Below are 23967 nucleotides of genomic sequence, written 5' to 3' on the forward strand. Positions count from 1 at the left end.
ATGATGCTGTTGCTGTGATAAGTCTGAAACAAGCTATTGCTCTTTCCCTCAACTGTTTTTTTTTTCTTTTTCTTATGCTACTGGGGAGTAAACCCAGGGGTGCTATACCACATCCTCATCCCTCTTTCTTTTGAGACAGGGTCTCACTAATTTGCCCAGGTTGGTTGAACTTAAGATCTTTTGGGGATTGCAGGTATGTGTCACCATGCCCGGCCACTGTGGTTTTTTTTCAAATTAGAAAATACTAGTATGGGAATACATTAAGATTAAATCAGTTCTACATTTAGTGTTTACAACAGAGTTTGGCATAGCAGTGTGGTTTGAGTAAGTGTCCTCAAAGGCCCTTGTGTTAAGAACTTGGTCAACAACCCAGGGTGCTATCAGGACATGGTGGAACCTTTAAGACACAGAGCCCGGGGGAGGAAGTTAGGTCCCAGGGCAGGGTGAGGGATACTGGAAACCCAGCCCCTTCCTCTCTGTTTCCTGTCTACCATGAGATGAGCAGCTTCCTCTGCTCTGTGCTCCCACCATGATGGATTGTTTTGCCAACGGGCCCAAAGCAATGAGTCAATCTATCATGGACTAAAATCTCCAAAACTGTGAGCCAAAATAAACCTTTCCTCTTTTTTGGTTGATTATCTCAGTTATTTTGTTAGAGTGACATAAATATGACTACCTCACATAATAACCTAAACTCACTGATAAAAATTCTTCAGATTATTAAGAAGTATTCACTATTGTCACACTTATCAACTACAGACCACATTCTGCATACCAGGAAATATCAGGAGGGCGATTCTGATTCCTTATGGCAAGACTGAATCACAAAATCAGGCATAAGATTTCCTAATGTCATGAAACCTATTTACAGCCAAGGTGGTCACAGGTCAACACACAGTAGTTTCTCAATCATGTTTGTTTACTCTACCTGTGACCTCAGGGAAGTTCCCAATATGCTACCCAACAAATTACTCCTCTGTCTACAACAAATTTTTACCAGGAGGTTGGCTGACCAGAGCAACATCAGGGATTAATTGTGCTCACAGTATCCTAATGTTATAGGCTGATTTCACTCATTTTCTTTTTAAAACTTTTACATCTCCTTTGAAAAAATTGAAAACAGATGCGATATTCCCAGGTCTGAATTCCCAACTTGACAGTTTTAAAAAATACATATTTTAACTCATTGTAAAATCAAGGAAAAAAAAGAAAAATATTATGAACTTAATTGGACAATACATTGTGGCATAATATGCCTTTATAAATATGACCTTAGATTTTTGAGAGGAAATGAACCAAGAGAAACATGGGTATTAATTAGTTTCCTTTTAGGCTGTACAATAACTTAAGAGTTCATTGACATCTCTCTATATAAGACATAAAGATCATCATCACACACCAAATTTTGCTATTATCGGTATGATTTGTCAATTTCTTAAGTAGCACTACATCCATGTAAATTGATTTCAAATCTTTGTGTCCTTAAATGAGTCCTGAAAGTGAACCATAGGTTCTCACTAATGACCTTTCTTTCTACTAATTATTTTCTTTTCTGATTCCCCCTCCCTTCTCAGATACTTAGTAATAAGGTCCTTGGTCATGTTCTAGGATTAATTCTTACTATAGTGGCCATGTTTTGTTTCAATGGACTGAACTCATCAATTGTTATTGCACCCAGGAAAGAAAAACAAAAATGATTTAGCTACTCATGTTCTTGAAGCTCAACTAAGGGAAATCAATAGCGTCCTAGGTTCAGTGGTGCTAATAACCCCAGCCATACCCTTCCAGTACATCTTGATCTTGTTTTCTCCATGAACCTATTCCAGTGATTTAAAATGCTAAAGTAGGGTCTCTATTTCAGTCACATTTGTCTTTCACAGGTTCTGCATAAATACAGCCCCTTTAAAACGACTCCCATGAAGTGAGAAAGCACACAGCAGCTCAGTCATTTCGTACACCTTGCATAGCATCATTACTCAGCAAAGCACTAATGCAGAGAAGTGCTGAGTGGATGAATACAAAGGAGCCAACTGATGAGCACAGCAAAGCAGGCTGTGCAAAAACCAATATCCATGCACACCTTGCTCAAGGCGCTTAAAATCCCCTCCAGTCTGCCCACTGTACGTTCCTGGTTGGCCATCTCAGCTGCCCTGCTACTAGATAGACTAATGTGGGGCAAGCAGACAGCTAATGAATTGCAAAGAGAATAGAGGACGTTCGTATGGGCATACTTTAGAAAAAGGTTTTGGGGTAATGATTGTAGTTTGGGATGGTGAATAATAAAGATGAAGCAATTTAACTTTAAATAAAAACGTTTTCACAATTAACTTTACTAATCTTATCTACTGTCACAAACTTGGTGAAATTGTTGCTGCTAAGAGTATAACTGTCCTTGTCTTTGAGGTGGGTAAACATACTCATTCAGGGAAATGTGACGGGCCTTATCCAAGATCACATGCCAGTAAATGACAGAACTCAGGACTCATTCTCCTGTCTCTGACGCCAGCTTCTGTGGCTTTTCCATCATACCAGGACCCCTCTTGCTAATGGTAAGTGAGGTCTGCTTCTGTCCAGTGAGAGAAATGGTTTGTCTCAGTTTTTCATTTCCTCCTGGTTGTCTTGTCTATTAGCTGCGTTAAATTGTATTTGGCAGCACTTGGTCCTGTCTGCCTTTGTCCCACCTTCCCCCTCCTAAAAAGTGACCAAAGTGTCAAGTACAAGTGGATCTCAGTTTTACTATCTTGTTCTTATGTGACCTTTGATTTCTCTTACTTTGAGAGTAAGAAAGTAAAGCGTCAGTGCTTTGTGATGTGCACCATCTGAACTTCTTTCCCCTTCTTGCCACCAAATTTACATAGAAACACCAGCTTCTGGGTTAGCAGATCTTCTAACTGATGGCAGATAAAGCCATTTATCCTTCACACCCATTTTCTTGGCTCTTGTACGTGGGCTCAAGGGAAGGGCACCTCACTACTGTTTAAGCACGACCCATGTGGAATGATTCACACCCGTCTCCGCTCTGCTCTTCAATGTGGACAAATGATGTCTACCTCACAGAAATAGCCATCAATGAGAAAGCCTCTCTTGTCTTACTTATTTTCTATATTTATGTTTCTAAGAATATTCATACATCTCCACCCAGCTTTAAAATAAGAGAAGTGCATCTTAGAGCTTCTTTTTTTTTTTAGGCCGAGGACTAAACTCAGGACCTTGCACATGCTAGGCATGTGCTCTGCCATTGATCTAAATCCTCAACCTCAATTAGAATTTCTTAAATCTATGAGGGACCAAGGAGCCTGGGCCAGAGATAAGCAAGACCTGGAATCTGAACAACACATGCCCCCCTTGAGTCCTCTATACCCTTGCCACTTTGATGGGTAATCAGGAAAACAAGGCCTTCCTCTGCTCTTCTTGAGTTTTTAATTATTAAGGTTTTAAGAGTTTGAGTTTGTAAACTTAATTACATTTAGCCACACGAGAATTTGTTTTTCTCCAAAAAATAATTGTGATAGAAAAATCTCATCTTTCCCTTCCTGTACACTGATCTTAATAGCACTATACTTTCTGGTTATTTTTGTTGCTATTTTAGGAATTTGAGAGCAGAGGAAAGAGAAGTGGGTTTAGAGAAGCTGATCTGTCTTCTATGCTCAGAAAGCCATGAAGCTGGCTCTCTTCTAACCACAAAAGTAGATGTTGAAGACATTCATGTGGCTGAATTCCTAATTTTCTATTTTAGCTATCCAAGTGTTTGGGAAAAAAAAGAATAAAGAACAAAACTTATCTTAATTTTCATTTTTGTTAATTTATCCCTTCCTGCACATCCAAGTCTGAAAGATGGGTTATCTACCACAGTTAAGAAAACTGATTTCTATTCATTTATATTTCAACATCATTATCAATGAAGTGCAAGATAGATAGATTGCTACTAGTAACTACTGAAAAAGATTTTTTTGGTTTTTTTTTCCTAAAATGTGTGACTAAAGTTTCTGTCATAACTACTTTTTTATATGAAGATTTGTTCCTATGAATAATTGAAAAGATGAAAAATATTTCCTATTGAAAAATATTTATTCCTTGGAAACACTATGTAAATGAAAGATGTAGCTTGTTTTTATAGAAAACATCAATGGATCATGGCTTCAAGAATCTCAGGCTCAGGGCTGGAGTTGTGACTCAGTAGTAGAGCAATTGGCTAGCATGTGTGAGTCCTTGGGTTCTGTCCTCAGCACCACATATAAATAAGTAAAATAAAAGATCCATTTAGAACTAAAAAAAAAATATTAAAAAAGGGGGGTTGGGGCTGGGGATGTGGCTCAAGCAATAGCACAATTGCCTGGCATGCGCGGGGCGCTAGGTTTGATCCTCAGCACCACATAAAAATAAAATAAAGATGTTGTGTCTACCGAAAACTAAAAAATAAATATTAAAAAATTCAATCTCTCTTTCTTTAAACAAAAAGGGCGGGGGGGGGGGGGGCTGGGATTGTGGCACAGTGGTAGAGCCCTTGCCTAGCATGTGTAAGGCACTGGGTTTGAGTCTCAGGACCGCATATAAATAAATAAAGATCCACTGACAAGTAGACAATAAAAAAAAAAGAATCTTGGGCTCATAATAATTATCACTTATTGAATATTTGCTGTATACCAGATGAGTAATAGGGACCAGGATTACAGAAATAAGTTAGACACAATTCTGTACTCAAAGAATTTGGGCCTAATAATAGAAATAAGTTCACACTCAATTTGGAGATAGTTGGAAACCAACTTTTAGTGCAAAATTAGGATTACCTATGATGATACTATAATAGTGTGATTAGGGCACAGGGATGGTTTGGGATAATATGCAAAGGTTCTATAGAGAAATTACCATCTCTAGAGTCAATATTAAAGTTAGGTAAAAGTAATGATACATTCTTTCAGTTCAGTTTAGGTAGAACAGAACATATGTAAATCATCTAACATAGTCACTAAAGATTAAGTAAGAAAAAGAAATGGACTGGAGTTGTAGCTCAATGATAGAACACTTGCCTAGTGCATGTAAGGCACTGGTCTCAATCCTCAGTGCTACATAAAAATAAATAAATAAAAGAATAAGAAACAAGCCTTGCAAAAAATCAAAATAAAAAAGAAAGAAACAAGCTTTGTTAAGAATTATATGGAAGGAGAGACAACCTAACCAACAAGTACAATAATGTGTGACTGGTATTATTACAGAATACAAGAATAGAATATTATAGAATACAAGGTCCACAGAGGAGGATACTTCCCTCAGCTCTGCAGATTAGGAAGGCTTCCCGGGACAGAGATGCTTTAGCTGAATTTTAATGAATAGGAATTTCCCGTCAAGTCAGGCAAATAGGACAAAAAGGGCAGTTAATGAGAGACTACATGTGGGGAGATATTGGAGATACAAAGGATAATGTGTACTTATTGGGCACTTACTATGTGCTAGACACTGGGTGTGATGGGAAGCAATGGAGTGAAGATTGATCTTGGATAAGATATACAGCAGCCTGATAGTCCTTATAAAAAATAAATCACATCATCTCACTCATCTCACTCTCTTACTGAATAACCTTCAAATGTGGGTCTCATTTGCAAACTCATTAACTATAGCAGGTCCTCTCAGCATGACCCACAACATCCAACATGATTAGTCCCTGACACTTTTCTACAAGCTCTTGTCTTGCAACATCCACTTATTCCATCCCTCTGACCTTCTTCCTATTTTACAGGAAAACCCCTTCTGTTTCCCCCTGGAATTTGCATTTACCATTTCCTGGAATGTTTATTCCTCAGCATTCAGGCTATGATTCAACTACTTTGAGAAGCCTTTCATTACTACCATAAGATGGTAGCCCTGCCCTGCCCAACTCTTATCCCTGACCCATCTCCTTGTTTTGCTATCTCAGTTTTTATTAATCAAACTTAAAAGTGTATATTTATTTGATTTGAGTGTTCTGTCCCCTCTAACAAAACTCTACAGAAACAGAAACGTCTATTTTTTAAACACTGCTCTTACCTCAGTATCTAGAAGACTAGCCAATTGCCTGTTGATAAATAAATGAATAATAACCACGAAAGCGAGTAAGGTGAGCAGTGTTTGTGATCATAAGAAATGAGATTAAGGGGGCTGGGGTTGTGGCTCAATGACAGAGTACTTGCCTTGTACATGTGAGGCAATGGGTTCAATCCTCAGCACCACATGAAAATAAATAAACAAAATAAAGATATATATATACATACATATATGTATTCATACACACACACACATACATATATACATATATATATAATTAAAAGGTTTTCCTGGGTGAGCAGAAGCCCAGATGGGAAACTAAACAACTAAATTGATGAAGATATAAAAATTAATCTATGAGGGAGTTCATAACCCACTTGAATCAAAGTGTGAAATATGATATGTCAAGAACTATGTAATGTTTTGAACAACCAACAATAAAAAATTTTAAAAAAATTAATCTATGAGTAACTATATTGTAAGAGATCAACACAGTAAGTGTGATTATTTATACTGAGAATGTTTGTGCAATCCTGGAATTTTATGCCAAAGGATTTAAATTTTCATCTGTATAAAATCATAAACATATTGTTTCATAAAACATGGTAGTCATGATGTGTCTTCTGATAAAGAACATCTTTCAACTGTTTAACTATCATTCCTTCAGCTACCAATGCTGCTTTGGGCTCTCTGTTACAGGATTGATGTACTCATAAGGAAAACACAGTCTGAAAGACCAATGCTAATCAGTGTAGGTAAAATATACACAATCTGAAAATATCTCACTACAGTACTTGAAGATTTTTCGACACATGTTTATACATGGTTTCTTCTTGTTGTTGTTTTTTTTAATAAAAGAAATACCTGTGAAAAGCAAAGTTAGTTTTTTAAAGAAATCATTCTTGCTAGGCACAGTGGCACATGCCTATAATCTCAGTTACCCTGGAGGCTGAGTCAAGAGGACTGCAAATTCAAGACTAGCCTTGACAACTTAGTAAGACCCTTTCTCAAAAAAAAAAAATAAATAAATAAAAAGAAAGAAAGAAAGAAAGAAAGCTGGGGGTTTATAGATCAGTGGTGTAGCACCTGGGGTCATTCCCTAGTAAAACACACACACACACACACACACACACACACACGTCATTCTTCACCAAACATTTACATATGTAGTAATTTATTGTAAAGGTAAAATTTAATCAACATGAAAAGAAAAGTATATCAAGGTCAGCTATACCCGTATTTGTAAAAAAAATAAAGAATAACAAAATATGCAGCAACTTGATAGGACATCATCCTATAGCTTATAAAATGATACAAAATCCATGCAAAGCAGAAAAAGTCATGATAAAATATATATTTAAATGAAAATAACAATATTAAAATAGCATTCATAGTATAGCAGTCCTCCCTTATCCTTGGAGGACATGTTTTAAAACCCATAGTTTTGATGTAGATCCTGAAACTGCAGATAGTAATGAACCTGATGTATGCTAAGTTTTTTCTATACATACATATCTATAATAAAGTTTAATTTATAAATTAAGCACAGTAAGAGAATAGCAACAATAATAATAAAATAGAGCAATTATTAAAATGTGCTTTTTCTTTCTTCATCTTTTTTGAATAGATAATTTCTTACATAGATTTTAGCAACCTTAATATACATTTTTTTCTTTATTAAATTACAAAATTTCAGCTTTTCACTTAGAAGAAGTACTTCATGGCCTCTTTGGGGGATACTTGAATTGCAAGTATCACACTGGTTCTTCCACTTTTAGGGCCATTATTAAGTAAAATAAGGCTTACTCAAACATTAGCACTGATAGCTCAGTCAACTTAATAACCAGCCAACTACTGAGTGACTACTAGGCAGATAACATACAGGGCATGGAGATGCTGGACAAAGGATGATTCATGTCCCAGGCAGGATTGAGTAGAACAGCATGAGATATTATCATGCTACTCAGAACAGTGTATAATTTAAAACTTAGGAATTGTTTATTTCTGGAATTTTCCATCTAGTATTTTCAAACCATCATTGGCCAGTGGCAACTGAACCCTTGAAAAGCAAAACTATAAGAAAGGACTACTGTATAATATGTTGGGTCAGATTAGATTAGAATATGAGAATCTTTATCCAAATCCCATTTAGTCATTTATGCATTGTATGGCCTTGGGCGTGTCCCTTAATATTATTAAAGCTATGTTTTCTCATTTGCAAACTAAAAAGATGAATATCATTAATTCTATCCCATAGGAACAATTTTTTGTCAATTGAAATTTATTTATTATAAAAAAATGTTATTGGAATCCCCCATTAAAAATATTCATGTGAAGGGCTGGGGATATAGCTCAGTTGGTAGAGTGCCTGTCTCGCATGTAAAAGGCCCTGGGTTCAATCCCCAGCACCACACACACACACACACACACAAAAAAAAAAAAAAATATATATATATATATATATATATATATATTCATGTGAATGTTCTCTCTGATATGTGGATGCTAACACACAAGAGTAGGAGAAGGCTAAGAATAGAAGTTCAATGAAGTAGACAAAGCAGGTGAAGGGAAGGAAGGAGGGACAAGAATAGGAAAGACAGGGAAATAAGTCTGACACAATTTTCCTATGTACATATATGAATACACCACAGTGAATCTCACCATCAAGTACAACCTCAGGACTAGGATCCTAATTAGAATAAGAAACACTCCATGTTTGTATAAATGTCAAAATATATTCTGCTGACATGAATAACTAAAAAGAACAAATTTAAAAATATGGCAAAAATATATTCATCAGATGGGGCTGGGCATGTAGCTCAGAGGCAGAGGACTTGCCTAGCACAGAGAAGGCCATGCATTAGATCCCCAGACACAGCATCCCCCCACCCCCATATTTTATCTGAAAATCATTTGTTACCTTCTTTGCAGCACATTTTTTTATTTTGTATTTAACTTTTATATCAAGTTATGGCTCTCATTTTGTTTTCTTGCATGGTACTCATAGTTCATCATCATGATCCATTTTTGAAGAAAAAGCTAATGAAGTTTCATTAGGGAACTTGTTTGGGAGAGTCTAAGCTATTCATAAAATAGGAAAGAAATAAATAATAGCAAATCCCATGAAAGATGAAAGAAAAATGAGTGAACGAGTATTTGTAAAGAGAACAGATAAAGTGGGTTAATGAAATACAATAATGAATCTATGAATAATTTTCACTGATGGCTACGATTCCAGGTATGATATCTATGACCATCATCTAATACACTCAATCATTTCATTTCAATTCAGCAATTCTAAATCTATAATATTTAGAAATGCTGAGATAATATAACCTGCTGTTCCTGGCTCACAGATTTGTCACTGTAATACAAAAAGTATTACTGCCTTCTTGCTGTATTGATAGAAGGCTGACTAGCTTATTTGTTTCTGTATCATTAACAGTATTTGCTGACTATTGTAAATACCAACCATCATTTCAGTTGCCTCTCTTATAATTTTATTGGGATATTTATGTTCTTTTTACCTAGAAATGTTTTTGTTTGTGATCAGGGATGATAAACTGGGAAAATTACAGTAGTAAATTCTAATCTATTTCTCTCCAGGTAAATGGAGGTAGGAGTTGTTATGGTTTTTAGTTGTAATGTATGAATAAAATAATTTAAAGTTCATTTTTACTTGATGCTTTTCAAGACCAAGTGAAGATTGGAATTAAGATTTTTGTGTTAGGGGATTCCCACAGACGTCAAGAGTCAGGTCTTCACATGGCTCAAATCTTCTGGGTTTAGGATCATCTTAAATGTCACTATCAGCTCCGATTCTGTCGTTGCATAAGCAAAACTAAATTTATGAATTTTGACCCATTGCTTGTATTACTAACATAAGAAGATAGTGGAGTTGAAAAAGATAGCTGGTAGAATAAGGATCAGAGTCAGAGAGAATAGGCCACTTGGTACCTCCTGTATTTATATAATTATTTCTTTTGTTTTCTCTTATCCCAAGCCAAGCCTCTTATTTCTCATGATTCATTCATTGCCTGTGAACCCTCTTCCTGATGGTGCCCCCTCCCCTTCATTGATAAAATCAACTTCCTAATTGGAATCAGAGTTTCTCTTCTGAATTCCTGCATATTTCTTGATACTATATTTACTAGTTAAAAGTCAGTTTTAAGGGATTGGGGTTGTAGCTCAGTGGTGGAGCACTTGCCTCACACATGTGAGGCACTGGATTTGATCATCAGCACTACATGAAAACAAATAAATAAAATAAAGATATTGTGTCCATATGCAACTAAAAATATCTTTTTTAAGAAAGTCAAGCTCACCTTTTCTTCCTATTGCACAATTAGACTTACATTTGTAACCACGTGAATGGAGTAAATGCTCGTTCGTATAAAATGAAAGGACTTCCCCCTTTCACTTCCTCCAAAACACATGCATGCATCCACGTCTGAAAGCATTTAGCAATGTGTCCAGCACAAGACAGAATATTATTTCCCCTTTCCTTTGTATAGGACTGTGCAAGCCACCAAATATAACCTTAGGGAATTAACGAGCAAAGTAAAAGACAGAAAGAGTAGCTCAGATTGGAAAAGAGAGCTCTGGTGTCAGACCCGGTTTTGAATACCAGCTTTATCATTTGACAGCTTTCTGTCCTTAGAAGAATGACTTCACCTCTGATTCTCAGTTTCCTTTGTACATACTAAGGCTTGCACCACTCAGGCCATTGAATGGTTACTAAAAGTAACAAGATATTCTATGCAAAGCTTCTAGCACAGTACCTAGAACATATGTGTTTTTGAATCTTTTTTATAAAGGACATACCCACTAATCATTAGGAAAAATGTAAATCAAAACACCAATGCGATATCACCTCACATTCAGTAGGGGGACAGAAAGATAAGAAAAGAGAGAGAGAGAGAGAGAGAGAGAGAGAGAGAGAGAGAGAGAGAGAGAAAATAACAAGTGTTGTTGAGAATGTGGAAAAATTGGAATCCTGTGTACTACTAGAGGGAATATAAAATAGTGTAGCTGTGATAGGAAACAGTATGGAGTTTTCTCAGAAGAGGAGTGTAATCCTTACCATAGCATTCAGCATCACAATTCTGGGAATACGTCCAAAGAAATATAAAGCAAGATATCAAAGAACTATTTGTACACCTATGTTCAATGCAGCAGCATTTGCAATAGCCAATTCAAAGAAACAGCCCAAATGTCCTTTGATAGATAATGAATAAAGACAATGTGTCATACACATACAATGGAATTATTCAGCCCTTTCAAAAAAGGAGATCTTGTCTCATGCTATAACATGGATAAAACTTGAAGACATTATGCGGACAAAACAAGCCAGACACAAAAGGACAAATACTGTTTGATTCCATTTACATGAGATATCTAGAGTGGTCAAAATCATAGAAACTGAAAGTAGAAAGGTGGTTTCCAGGGAGTTGCTGGAGGGTGAAATGGGAAGTTGTTTTCTGATGGGTAAAGAGCTTCAGTTTTGCAAGATGAAAAAGTTCCAGGGATATGTTACACAACATTGTGCATACAGTTAACAGTGCTAAACTGTATACTTAAAAATGGTTAACAGAGTAAATTTCATATTATGTTTTTTACCACCATTTTTTTAAATAGGGAAAACTAAAACAAAACTTAGGTTGTTAAGTTCTCTCTAATGCCCAGAATAGAGAAGGGGGAGGAGAAAGAGGAAGATTCAGAAAGCAAAGAACAACTTTCAATTCTTAAAGTAAATCTGTGTAACAGAAAAGCCTAATCAGAAGCATCTTCCCGACTCCCCACCCCATGGGACACTCAAAAGAGACTATAAACAACTGTCATGGATAAACAAGTGTCTGAGGGTTTGTTTGCCTAAGAATTGGAAATGAGAAGAGTTGAAAGGAAGGAAAGAAAACTTTGAAAGGGAGAAAAGGAAAAAAGTATTATAGGAAAAAAAGTCAATAATTTGAATTAAAATGAAGAGTTTGAACCCTGTTTCTACTACTTGCTTATCTTCTCTGGGGTTGACTTTCCTTCATCAGTAAAAACAAGGATGATAGCGTGCATATGCGAATCTGAAACAATGAATCTCACCATTATGTATAATTATAAGACACCAGTAAAAATTGGTTGAAAAGGGATGATCATGCTTTTGTGGCAGAGATGTTGTGAACATTTGCCTAAGATCCTGTGTTTGAAATGTTCTTTCCATCCTATGAAGCACAAAATACATTTTACTTGCAGTTTCTACAGCTATGCAAACTAGCTGATGACCACCACAGGGGAAAACAGTAGTTTCTATCTTCTTACACATGGGGATAATTACTTATTATTTTGATGCCTATCATTAGTCTTGCTTATGAATATCAGTATTCGTTCAGTGCAGGAAAGTGTGGGATGATTCTTATCTTCAAAGTGAAAATGTGACAGTTCACCCCCTGAGCATTAAAGATAATAAATCAGATGTTCTTAATCAAAACAAGGAAACAGTTTAATGTTTCTTAAAAAGAAAAAATCACATTGAATCATGGCTCAAGAATGCAAGTCTATTTATTGTTGTCCCCTTTTCTAAAGACAATATTAAATGCAGTATTTACAAAAGGTAATAATCAAGTTCTTTCTACTGCCAAAGACAAAGGAGAAAAAAAATCACCTTGAAAAATAGAGGATATTTTAATAAAGCTGATATGATCGTGGGGTTTTGTTTGTTTGTTTGTTTGCTTGCTTGCTTGCTTGTTTTAAAGAAAATCATAGTTTTTTTTTTCCATTGAAGTTTTTTTGTTTGTTTGTTTGTTTGTTTGTTTGTTTGTTTATAGGAGGGATTGAACTCAGGGAGCACTTGGCCACTGAGCTACATCCCTAGCCCTATTTTGTATTTTATTTAGAGACAGTGTTCTCACTGAGTTGCTGAGCACCTCGCCATTGCTGAAGCTGGCCTTGAACTCACAAACCTCCTGCCTCAGCTTCCTGAGCGGCTGGGATTACAGGCATGTGCCACTGTGCCCAGCTTCACTGGGGTCTTTAATTGAAGATCTTCCATCTCCTAAAGTGTGAAGTTCATTTCAATGCTTCTGGGAATCAGAATTCACAATACTGAAAGTTAATATTTCCCAGGGTGGTTGTCAGTAATGCAACTTCCCATTTTTTGTTTTTGAGTAGATATTGTAGCTTCAATAACAAAATACTTTTGGTTGGTCTGCTGCTCTTTTCTAAAGGGTTGGACAAGAAAATTTTTCTTATTGAACAAGAAAAATCTCAATGGATACCTACAGCCATGTGCCACATTTTCAAATTGCATGGGCTTGTCTTTTTTTTTTTTTAATTTTTTATTGTGGGTTTTTCAAAACATTACAAATTTCTTGACATATCATATTCCACACTTTGATTCAAGTGGGTTATGAACTCCCACCTTCACCCCATACACAGATTGCAGAATCACATCAGTTACACATCCATTGATTTACAAATTGCCATACTAGTGTCTGTTGTGCTCCGCTGCCTTTCCCATCCTCCACCCTCCCCCATCCCCACCTCTCCCCTCCCCTCCCCTCCTCTCTCTCTACCTCCTCCACTGTATAACCCTGAGGGTCTCCTTCCATTACCATGCAATTTCCCTTCTCTCTCCCTTTCCCTCCCACCTCTCATCCCTGTTAAATGTTAATCTTCTTCTCCTGCTCTTCGTCCCTACTCTGATCTTAGTTACTCTCCTTATATCAAAGAAGACATTTGGCATGTGTTTTTTAGGGATTGGCTAGCTTCACTTAGCATAATCTGCTCTAATGCCATCCATTTCCCTGTAAATTCTATGATTTTGTCATTTTTTAATGCAGAGTAATACTCCATTGTGTATAAATGCCACATTTTTTTTATCCATTCATCTATTGAAGGGCATCTAGGTTGGTTCCACAGTCTTGCTATTGTGAACTGTGCTGCTATGAACATCGATGTAGCAGTGTCCCTGTAGCATGCTCTTTTTAGGTCTTTATGGAATAGACCAAGAAGGGGAATAGCTGGGTCAAATGGTGGCTCCATTCCCAGCTTTCCAAGAAATCTCCATACTGCTTTCCAAATTGGCTGCACCAATCTGCAGTCCCACCAGCAATGTACAAGTGTACCCTTTTCCCCACATCCTCGCCAGCACTTGTTGTTGTTTGAGTTCATAATGGCTGCCAATCTTACTGGAGTGAGATGGTATCTTAGGGTGGTTTTGATTTGCATTTCTCTGACAGCTAGAGATGGTGAGCATTTTTTCATGTACTTGTTGATTGACTGTATGTCCTCCTCTGAGAAGTGTCTGTTCAGGTCCTTGGCCCATTTATTGATTGGGTTGTTTGTTCTCTTATTGTCTAATTTTTTGAGTTCTTTGTATACTCTGGATATTAGGGCTCTATCTGAAGTGTGAGGAGTAAAGATTTGTTCCCAGGGTGTAGGCTCCCTATTTACCTCTCTTATTGTTTCTTTTGCTGAGAAAAAACTTTTTAGTTTGAGTAAGTCCCATTTGATGATTCTAGTTATTAACTTTTGTGCTATGGGTGTCCTATTGAGGAATTTGGAGCCCGACCCCACCGACTGTAGATCGTAGCCAACTTTTTCTTCTATCAGACGGCGCGTCTCTGATTTGATATCAAGCTCCTTGATCCATTTTGAATTCACTTTTGTGCATGGCGAGAGAAAGGGATTCAGTTTCATTTTGTTGCATATGGATTTCCAGTTTTCCCAGCACCATTTGTTGAAGATGCTATCCTTCCTCCATTGCATGTTTTTAGCCCCTTTATCAAATATAAGATAGTTGTAGTTTTGTGGATTGGTTTCTGTGTCCTCTATTCTGTACCATTGGTCCACCTGCCTGTTTTGGTACCAGTACCATGCTGTTTTTGTTACTATTGCTCTGTAGTATAGTTTGAAGTCTGGTATCGCTATACCGCCTGATTCACACTTCCTGCTTAGCATTGTTTTTGCTATTCTGGGTCTTTTATTTTTCCATATGAATTTCATGATTGCTTTCTCTATTTCTACAAGAAATGCCGTTGGGATTTTGATTGGCATTGCATTAAACCTATAGAGAACTTTTGGTAATATCGCCATTTTGATGATGTTAGTTCTGCCTATCCATGAACAGGGTATATTTTTCCATCTTCTAAGATCTTCTTCTATTTCTCTCTTTAGGGTTCTGTAGTTTTCATTGTATAAGTCTTTCACCTCTTTTGTTAGGTTGATTCCCAAGTATTTTATTTTTTTTGAAGATATTGTGAATGGAGTGGTTGTCCTCATTTCCATTTCAGAGGATTTGTCGCTGATATACAGGAATGCCTTTGATTTATGCGTGTTGATTTTATATCCTGCCACTTTGCTGAATTCATTTATTAGCTCTAATAGTTTCTTTGTAGAGCCTTTTGGGTCTGCTAGGTATAGAATCATATCATCTGCAAATAGTGATAATTTAAGTTCTTCTTTTCCTATTTTGATGCCTTTAATTTCTTTCGTCTGTCTAATTGCTCTGGCCAGTGTTTCGAGAACTATGTTGAACAGAAGTGGAGAGAGAGGGCATCCCTGTCTTGTTCCAGATTTTAGAGGGAATGCCTTCAGTTTTTCTCCATTCAGAATGATGCTAGCCTGAGGCTTAGCATAGATTGCTTTTACAATATTGAGGTATGTTCCTGTTATCCCTAGTTTTTCTAGAGTTTTGAACATAAAGGGATGCTGTACTTTGTCAAATGCTTTTTCCGCATCTATCGAGATGATCATATGGTTCTTATTTTTAAGTCTATTGATGTGGTGAATAACATTTATTGATTTCCGTATATTGAACCAGCCTTGCATCCCAGGGATGAATCCTACTTGATCATGGTGTACAATTTTTTTGATATGTTTTTGTATCCGATTCGCCAGAATTTTATTGAGGATTTTTGCATCTAGGTTCATTAGAGATATTGGTCTGTAGTTTTCTTTCTTTGAAGTGTCTTTGTCTGGTTTAGGTATCAGGGTGATGTTGGCCTCATAGAATGAATTTGGAAGTTCTCCCTCCTTTTCTATTTCCTGAAGTACCTTGAAAAGTATTGGTATTAGTTCTTCTTTAAAGGTTTTGTAAAATTCTGCTGTATACCCATCCGGTCTTGGGCTTTTCTTAGTTGGTAGTCTTTTGATGGTTTCTTCTATTTCCTCAATTGATATTGGTCTGTTTAGGTTTTCTATATCCTCCTGACTCAATCTGGGCAGATCATATGACTTAAGAAATTTATCTATGCCTTCACTATCTTCTAATTTATTGGAGTATAAGGATTCAAAACAGTTTTTGATTATCTTCTGTATTTCTGAAGTGTCTGTTGTGATATTGCCTTTTTCATCCCGTATGCTAGTAATTTGAGTTCTCTCTCTTCTTCTCTTCGCTAGCATCACTAAGGGTCTGTCGATTTTGTTTATTTTTTCAAAGAACTAACTTTTAGTTTTGTCAATTTTTTCAATTGTTTCTTTTGTTTCGATTTCATTAATTTCAGCTCTGATTTTAATTATTTCTTGCCTTCTACTTCTTTTGCTGTTGTTTTGCTCTTCTGTTTCTAGGATTTTGAGATGAAGTATGAGATCATTTATTTGTTGGTTTTTTCTTTTTTTAAGGAGTGAACTCCAAGCAATGAATTTTCCTCTTAGAACTGCTTTCAATGTGTCCCATAGATTCCGATATGTTGTGTCTGTGTTTTCATTTATCTCTAAGAATTTTTTAATTTCCTCCTTGATGTCTTCTATAACCCATTGATCATTCAGTAACCTATTGTTCATTCTCCAAGTGATGTATGCTTTTTCCTTCCTTCTTTTATTGTTGATTTTCAGTTTCATTCCATTATAATCAGATAAGATGCATGGTATTATCTCTACTCCTTTATATTGTCTAAGAGTTGCCCTGTGACATAATATATGATCTATTTTTGAGAAGGATCCATGCGCTGCTGAGAAAAAAAGTGTAACTGCTTGATGTTGGGTGGTATACTCTATATATGTCAATTAGTTCTAGGTTATTAATAGTGTTATTGTGTTCTATAGTTTCCTTATTCAACTTTTGTTTGGAAGATCTGTCCAGTGGTGAGAGAGGTGTGTTGAAGTCTCCCATGATTATGGTATGGTGGTCTATTAGACTCTTGAACTTGAGAAGAGTTTGTTTGACGAACGTAGCTGCACCATTGTTTGGGGCATAAATATTTATGATTGTTATGTCTTGTTGGTGTATGGTTCCCTTGAGCAGTATGTAGTGTCCCTCTTTATCCCTTTTGATTAACTTTGGCTTGAAATCTATTTTATTTGATATGAGTATGGACACGCCTGCTTGTTTCCGAAGTCCATATGAGTGATATGATTTTTCCCAACCTTTCACCTTCAGCCTATGTATGTCTTTTCCTATCAAATGTGTCTCCTGTAGGCAGCATATTGTTGGGTCTTGTTTTGTGATCCATTCTACTAGCCTGTGTCTCTTAATTGGTGAGTTTAAGCCATTAACATTTAGGGTTATTATTGAGATATGGGTTGTTCTTCCAGCCGTATTTGTTTATTTCTGTTACTAAACATGGTTTGTTTTCCTCTTTGATTATTTTCCCCCCCTTTACTGTCCTACCTCCCACTGTTGGTTTTCATTGTTATTTTCCATTTCCTCTTCCTGTAATGTTTTGCCGAGGATGTTTTGAAGAGATGGTTTTCTAGCTGCAAATTCTTTAAACTTTTGTTTATCGTGGAAGGTTTTAATTTCATCTTCCATCCTGAAGCTTAATTTCGCTGGATACACAATTCTTGGTTGGAACCCATTTTCTTTCAGTGTTTGAAATATGTTATTCCAGGATCTTCTAGCTTTCAGAGTCTGTGTTGAAAGATCAGCTGTTATCCTGATTGGCTTACCCCTAAATGTATTCTGCTTCCTTTCTCTTGTAGCTTTTAAAATTCTCTCCTTATTCTGTATGTTGGGCATCTTCATTATAATGTGTCTAGGTGTGGATCTCTTATGATTTTGCACATTTGGCGGCCTGTAGGCTTCTAGGATTTGGGATTCTGTCTCATTCTTCAAGTCTGGGAAGTTTTCTTGTATTATTTCATTGAATAGACTGCTCATTCCTTTGGTTTGGAGCTCTGTAACTTCCTGTATCCCAATGACTCTTAAGTTTGGTCTCTTAATGTTATCCCATATTTCTTGGATATTCTGCTCATGGTTTCTTAACAGTCTTGCTGAAGCTGTCTATGTTCTTTTCCAGTTGAAATACTTTGTCTTCATTGTCTGATGTTCTATCTTCTAAGTGTTCTACTCTGCTGGTAGTATTCTCCATTGAGTTTTTAAGTTGGTTTATTGCTTCCTGCATTTCTAGGATTTCTGATTGCTTGTTTTTTATAACCTCTATCTCCCTGTATAGTTGATCCTTTGCTTCCTGGATTTGTTTGCATAATTCATTGTCGAAGTGATCTTTCATTGTCTGATTTTGCTGTTTAATGTCTTCCTTGATACTCCAGATCATCTGAAGCATGTATATCCTGAATTCTTTATCTGACATTCCATCTGCTGCAGCTGTTACCTCTTCTAAAGTTGCGTTGACCTGCATTGCTTGTGGTCCTTTCTTTCCTTGTCTTTTCATACTGCTTGCGTATCTTTCCTGCAGGCGCGGGCGGCGGCTCTGCTCTCTCCTTATTCCAATTGGGGTGTCGTGGCTACCACGCCGGCAGGTCACTGGGCCTGTTCTGGGCGCTGGCGGCGGCTCTGTTCTGCCCCTACTCCAATTGGGGTGACGAGTGTACCATGCCGGCAGGCCACCGGGCCTGATCCGCCGGTCGGTTGCAGGTTTGCCTACCCTGCAGGCGCGGGCGGCGGCTCTACTCTGCCCCTACTCCAAATGGGGTGACGTGTCTGTCGTACCGGCAGGCCACTGGGCCTGTCCCGCTGGTCGGTCGCAGATCTGCCCACCTTTCGGGCACGGGTGGAGGCTCTGCTCTGCCCCTACTCCAATTGGGGTGTCGTGACTACCCCGCCTGCAGGACGCTGGGCCTGTTCCTGGCACAGGAGGCGACTCTGCTCTGTCACTACTCCAATTAGGGTGGTGTGTGTACCACACCGGCAGGCTCCTGGGCCTGATCCGCCGGTCTGTTGTAGGTCTGCCTACCTTGGAGGTGCGGGCGTCGGATCTGCCCTGCCCCTCCTACCACGCCTGCGGACCCCTGGGCCTGATCTGCAGGTTGATCCCTGGTCTGCTCACCCTGCAGGCACGGGTGGCGGTTCCGCTCCGCCCCCACTCCAATTGGGATCACGTGACCACCACACCGGCAGGGCCTGATCCGGGCATGGGAGAAGGATCTGCTCTGCCCCTACTCCAGTTGGGGTGACGTGTGTACCACACTGGCAGGCCACTGGGCCTGACCCGCCAGGCTGTCACAGGTCTGTTTACCTTGCAAGCGTGAAGGGCGGCTCTGCCCTGCCCCTCTTACCACGCCCATGTACCACTGGGTCGCGGGTCTGCCCACCTGGCGGGTGTGGGTGGCGGCTCCGCTCCGCCCCCTCTCCAATTGGGGTCACGCGGTCACCATGCTGGCGAGCCACTGGGCCTGCTCCGGGAGCTGGCGGCGGCCCGGCTCCTCCCCTCTGGCTCGAGGACAAATTGAGGAGACTCGGGTGACTGTGCCTCACCCCCCCTACCAGGAGACCAACTGCTTATGTCACCGCTGGTATTGATGAAGATCTCTCCTCCACCGCTTTCTGCTGACATCAGATCTCTGCCATGTTGGTATCCTATGCGAATGGCAGCATTTCGTTCCCCTTGCCGGGCAACCAAAGCAACGGGTGAGTCCTGACCGGCCCTCAGCAGGACCCGGACCGAGACGCAGTTTCCGCGGGCTCCTAGCCCCGGTCCAGGGAAGTTCCGGGAGCCGGAACTCGGCCGCTCCGTGCTCGGTGTAAGCTTCTATAAGTGTAAGCTCCAAGAAGCAGTCCCCGCGGGCTCAGTTCTGGGAGCCGGAATTCGGCTGCTTAGTGCTTGGTGTATGCTCTGATAATAGCAGGGTCCAAGAAGCAGCCTCCGCGGGCTCCGCAGCCCTGAGCCAGGGCGGTTCCGGGACGGTTCCGGGAGCTGGAACTCGGCCGCTCCGTGCTCGGTGTAAGCTCCTATAAGTGTAAGCTCCAAGAAAGGCTTGTCTTATCTATAGCCTGGATTCTGTATTAGTTTCTTTTCTGATGTTTAATATTTTCTCTGCTGAAATTGGTTTACTTTACCACCAAGATTTTTAAAGTATTGATTAATTATTTTGGACTGATATCTGTTTTGTTTTGTTTTGTTTTAATATGAAAACTCGATCAGTATCTATAATTTGGACAGGGGAATCTATAACTAATATCAAGAGCATTCACTTATGTTCTTATGAAGCTCATTAGAGGAAAGTTAGTAAATAATCTTAACCTTGTAAAAAATAAATAAGTAAATAAATTACCTTGAAAATATTTGAGGCGTGTTGATTTTGGTAGTGTTTAATAAACCAATACCAATTTCCTTTGCTAGTATTCTCCAAATACTAACAGTAAAGGAATTGTTTCACTGGGTTCAACTTCACTAATCTACTCCTGACTCACTTCAACTGTGAGCCTTTCCACTTAATTCTATCCCTTTGGACTTGCTTTCAACATATCCTTTTCATGTGCAATCAGAGGGAAGAGAAAAACTTGCATGTGTATATGAACAGAAAGAAAAAGATGAAGCAGTAAAAGGTTTCCAGGAAAGTAGAAATTTCTATGAAAATCTTTAGCCTCTTTTTTTAAAAACACTATAAACAATCTTTGTGACTCACCCAACTTGACTTTTAGCTGGTCTGCAACAAATCCTTTAAGTGAGGAACTTTAAAATAGACCTGAATGACAAATCCTATTTTATATTTTCTTTCTTCTCTAACTAAACCAAGAGATTGCCATGGAGATTGTTTTAAAATTAGGCTTCACATCCAAGGCATGAGGTTTAGAGGAATACGCAGTAGATTTGGAGCCTGGATTCTAGACGTGACTTTATCCATTATTGTGACCTTGGAAAAAAGAGAGCACCACCTGAATTCTTTATTCTTATATATGGGGGGGGGGGGGACACACAAAGGGAGGTTCCATGGAATGCATGGAATGTTCTTTCCAAAAAAAAGGTCAAGGGTAGTATTACAAAGGAACAAGAAGGCAGCTCACTCCATTGGGTAATGCCCACTCCCAAAGCTTTGCTTCTCTGCTGAGCGGAGCCGGGGATCCACCTGCTTCCCAGCCAGTCTCCACATTTCCATTGCTCAAAGCTAAGGGGCGCTCAGCTCCTATGTGGCAGCTCCCAACACTCTATGATAATGTCAGTCTCTTCATTGGTCGTTAATACTCCTCCTTGGGCATCAACATTCTAATAATGATCTGCAATTATTTCATGTTGATTCTGTTTATTTTATGTTACTGCACCATCAGGTAAGCTCCCTAAAGGCAGAGATGTGCCCTCTCCTTATCACCACTAAGCCACTTATTATTTAGAAATAAATAATAAGTACTCAATAAATATCTATTAAAAGTGATAATAGTACCCTCATTGTATACCAAAGTCCTGAATCATTTAATTTGATTTTTTTTAAGCACAGAAATTTTGGCCTGAGTACTCCAACGTCTGTATATTTACATTTTTACTATGCTATGCTTATGCAGACAACACATTGTCCTGTTGGGTCTGGAAGACGAAGAAAGCTCCACTGTGAAGTGTGGAAACCAAGAGAAGAGAAAGTTGGTTGAGGCTGACCCTGTCAATGAAAGGAAAAATGAAATGTGCTGCCAAAGAGTCCTTATACTGCTTCTCTTTGTCCCAAGGCCACATTGGGTGGTAGAGATGTCTGGGAGTGATGTGACTTGAGAACAGGTTATTGAGGGACAGAAGGACAACCACCCAAAGTGTATCCAGGAAGCTGGAAAATAGGCATTGCTCTGATACTTTCAGTTAAAATTCATGTGTGAGGATTATGCCTGAAGTTACATAGGAAGAAGAGAAGGTTAAATATGGAAGCATGGTGAAAAAAAAACTAGATTTTTATTCAAATAAAATGTAAATTCATTGTTGTAAAGTTAAAAGGTACAATTTTTTTTAAAGTTAAGAGGTTCAGATAATCACAAAATGAGCTCACTTTACTTAAGCACAAAATAAGTACCATTAATATTTTGCTGCATATTATTCCAGATTTTTAGGTAGATAAACCTATACATAAATACATGCTTTTTAAAAATAGGCTTGGGGCTGGGGTTGTGGCTCAGCGGTATAGAGCCCGCCTTGCACATGTGAGACCCTGGGTTTATAAACGAATACCTTTATGTATATGTAGAAAGTACCAATCAGAAATAAATAAAGGAGGGCGAAAAGGAAAGGGAGTAAGGGAGAAAAGGAAGGATAGAGATTGAAATCAAATTATTTGTATGTATAATTTTATCTAAATGAAATCAAGTACTATATATAAATTTAAAAAGGAAACAAATAGATTTATTTGAAAGTGCTAAGCTTTTAGGTTTAGTAGAAATTGTACCATATTGATGTGAAATTTGTTTCCTTTTCATGATTTATGGCAATACCCTTTATATTTCAAGCCCTATAACATTCAGATATGCATTTCTACAGTCCTAAAGAGTATCAGATTTATTATCTGTGGGTCATACTTGCTGGACATGTGTTAAATTGTGTAGTTTTAAAAAATACAGTTTGTATAATTTCTTGTATTTCATTGTGAAAGGAATAAGAAATTAAAACAGCTGTTCTCTAATTCTATTTATTTCATGTTAGTAGGGCCATTAATCTGTTACCAAGCAGAAATGTACTTAGAACACATTTATAATTATTTTCTATTCTGCATGTGTTGAATCATGGTCAGAAATAAGGCTTCTTGATGTTGTCTTTCTCATCACATTAACCACCTATCAGGAGTGAACCTTCATCTACAGCAGAGAAAGAATTTCCAGATTTATATACAGATTGCCTCCAGGTCAAGTAATTTTAGAAGTAATGTTTTGTTATGGGTATGATGGTGCATGCCCATAATCCCAGTGGCTTGGGAGGCTGAGACAGGGAAGATCGTGAGTTCAAAGCCAGCCTCAGCAAAAGCCAGGTGCTAAGCAACTCAGTGAGATCCTGTCTCTAAATAAAATACAAAATAGAGCTGGAGTTGTGGCTCAATGGTTGAGTGCCCCCGAGTTCAATATCTAGTACCAAAAAAAAAAAAAAGTAGTATAAATGTTTTTGAAGAAAAGGGGCTCATGTTCTGCATATTTTTTTTATTAAGGTAAAATTCACAAGAGCCATTTTAAAGTGTACAATTCAGTTGCTCTTAGCATATTCACAATGAGATAGTATATCCACTACCTCTGTCCAGTGCTAAAAATATTTTCATTGTTCCAAAAGGAAAACTTGTACCCATTAAGCAGTTGCTATTCATTCCTCCCCCCACCCCCAACCCCCAGTCTCTGGCAACTAACATTCTGCGTCCCATGTCTACTGATTTACCTATTCAGTATGTGTAACATAAATGGAATCATAAAGATACTTGCTCCACCCAATGACCTCACTTCTTTCTCCCCGCTGGTTTCTTCCTCCACTGTCTGAAAACAGTTCTCCCTGGCCACTGGCTCCCTCCTTCCTTTCAACAATTGTTATGAGAATAGGAAGGATCTGAGTGTACTGAGTGTAATAGCATCTGAAAGGATCTGGAATCAGTGAAACATTGTGTACGTGATGAAAGTGAGGGAGGGAGGGGTCTAGATGACTCAGAAGTGTCCTCTAAGAAGCAACAGCAACATGGTCAGCGGGTGACTGACTCAGCTGACCACCTTAGCAGGAGGAGCTATTACACATGAGAAGTTTCACCAGCGGGTTCTTCAGAATTTGCTGTCATACTGCCTTATTTCATCACTAATGATTCACTACTTACTCTCTGACCTTTAGTTTCTCC

This window comes from Marmota monax, unplaced genomic scaffold, assembly GCF_021218885.2.
Source record: "Marmota monax isolate L192 unplaced genomic scaffold, Marmota_monax_Labrador192_F-V1.1 WCK01_AAM20220418_F8-fsc00147, whole genome shotgun sequence".
In the NCBI taxonomy this organism is placed as follows: domain Eukaryota; kingdom Metazoa; phylum Chordata; class Mammalia; order Rodentia; family Sciuridae; genus Marmota; species Marmota monax.